The 2,500-nt window shown below is 61.1% G+C and overlaps 1 pseudogene; it reads right to left on the bottom strand.

The window, feature by feature from the left end:
• Positions 1 to 2,500, bottom strand: part of LOC126333982 (large subunit ribosomal RNA) — a pseudogene marked incomplete at its 3' end in the record, with an annotated part of 2,914 nt that continues 414 nt past the window's right edge.

Below are 2,500 nucleotides of genomic sequence, written 5' to 3' on the forward strand. Positions count from 1 at the left end.
CACTAATTAGATAACGAGGCATTTGGCTACCTTAAGAGAGTCATAGTTACTCCCGCCGTTTACCCGCGCTTGCTTGAATTTCTTCACGTTGACATTCAGAGCACTGGGCAGAAATCACATTGCGTCAACACCCGCTAGGGCCATCGCAATGCTTTGTTTTAATTAGACAGTCGGATTCCCCCAGTCCGTGCCAGTTCTGAGTTGATCGTTGAATGGCGGCCGAAGAGAATCCGCGCACCCGCGCGCCCCCGGAGGAGCACGCTAAGGCGGACGCGGCCTCGCAGCAAGGAAGATCCGTGGGAGGCCAAGGCACGGGACCGAGCTCGGATCCTGCACGCAGGTTGAAGCACCGGGGCGCGAACGCCGCGCAGGCGCGCGCATCCTGCACCGCCGGCCAGCACGAGGCCAACCAACGGCGAGAGCAGACCACGCCCGCGCTAAACGCCCGCACTTACCGGCACCCCTACGGCACTCACCTCGCCCAGGCCCGGCACGTTAGCGCTGACCCACTTCCCGACCAAGCCCGACACGCCCCGATCCTCAGAGCCAATCCTTATCCCGAAGTTACGGATCCAATTTGCCGACTTCCCTTACCTACATTATTCTATCGACTAGAGGCTCTTCACCTTGGAGACCTGCTGCGGATATGGGTACGAACCGGCGCGACACCTCCACGTGGCCCTCTCCCGGATTTTCAAGGTCCGAGGGGAAGATCGGGACACCGCCGCAACTGCGGTGCTCTTCGCGTTCCAAACCCTATCTCCCTGCTAGAGGATTCCAGGGAACTCGAACGCTCATGCAGAAAAGAAAACTCTTCCCCGATCTCCCGACGGCGTCTCCGGGTCCTTTTGGGTTACCCCGACGAGCATCTCTAAAAGAGGGGCCCGACTTATATCGGTTCCGCTGCCGGGTTCCGGAATAGGAACCGGATTCCCTTTCGCCCAACGGGGGCCAGCACAAAGTGCATCATGCTATGACGGCCCCCATCAACATCGGATTTCTCCTAGGGCTTAGGATCGACTGACTCGTGTGCAACGGCTGTTCACACGAAACCCTTCTCCGCGTCAGCCCTCCAGGGCCTCGCTGGAGTATTTGCTACTACCACCAAGATCTGCACCGACGGCGGCTCCAGGCAGGCTCACGCCCAGACCCTTCTGCGCCCACCGCCGCGACCCTCCTACTCGTCAGGGCTTCGCGGCCGGCCGCGAGGACCGGCCATGACTGCCAGACTGACGGCCGAGTATAGGCACGACGCTTCAGCGCCATCCATTTTCAGGGCTAGTTGCTTCGGCAGGTGAGTTGTTACACACTCCTTAGCGGATTCCGACTTCCATGGCCACCGTCCTGCTGTCTTAAGCAACCAACGCCTTTCATGGTTTCCCATGAGCGTCGATTCGGGCGCCTTAACTCGGCGTTTGGTTCATCCCACAGCGCCAGTTCTGCTTACCAAAAGTGGCCCACTTGGCACTCCGATCCGAGTCGTTTGCTCGCGGCTTCAGCATATCAAGCAAGCCGGAGATCTCACCCATTTAAAGTTTGAGAATAGGTTGAGGTCGTTTCGGCCCCAAGGCCTCTAATCATTCGCTTTACCGGATGAGACTCGTACGAGCACCAGCTATCCTGAGGGAAACTTCGGAGGGAACCAGCTACTAGATGGTTCGATTAGTCTTTCGCCCCTATACCCAGCTCCGACGATCGATTTGCACGTCAGAATCGCTACGGACCTCCATCAGGGTTTCCCCTGACTTCGTCCTGGCCAGGCATAGTTCACCATCTTTCGGGTCCCAACGTGTACGCTCTAGGTGCGCCTCACCTCGCAATGAGGACGAGACGCCCCGGGAGTGCGGAGGCCGCCGCCCCGTGAAGGGCGGGGAAGCCCCATCCTCCCTCGGCCCGCGCAAGGCGAGACCTTCACTTTCATTACGCCTTTAGGTTTCGTACAGCCCAATGACTCGCGCACATGTTAGACTCCTTGGTCCGTGTTTCAAGACGGGTCGTGAAATTGTCCAAAGCTGAAGCGCCGCTGACGGGAGCGATTATTCCGCCCGAGAGCATCCCGAGCCAACAGCGGCGCGGGTCCGGGGCCGGGCCAGGTAGGTCCGTCATCCGGGAAGAACCGCGCGCGCTTGCCGGGAGCCCGAGCGCCCAAAGGGGCGAATCGACTCCTCCAGATATACCGCCGAGCAGCCAGCCAGGACACCGGGGCTCTGCCCAACAGACGCGAACCGAGGCCCGCGGAAGGACAGGCTGCGCACCCGGGCCGTAGGCCGGCACCCAGCGGGTCGCGACGTCCTACTAGGGGAGAAGTGCGGCCCACCGCACACCGGAACGGCCCCACCCCGCGGCGAGTGGAAAGGCAACCGGACACGACCCCGCCGCGGATTGCTCCGCGCGGGCGGCCGGCCCCATCTGCCGAGGGCGGGGGCCAGTGGCCGGATGGGCGTGAATCTCACCCGTTCGACCTTTCGGACTTCTCACGTTTACCCCAGAACGGTTTCAC

The sequence above is a fragment of the Schistocerca gregaria genome, unplaced genomic scaffold, assembly GCF_023897955.1.
Source record: "Schistocerca gregaria isolate iqSchGreg1 unplaced genomic scaffold, iqSchGreg1.2 ptg001665l, whole genome shotgun sequence".
NCBI lineage: Eukaryota > Metazoa > Arthropoda > Insecta > Orthoptera > Acrididae > Schistocerca > Schistocerca gregaria.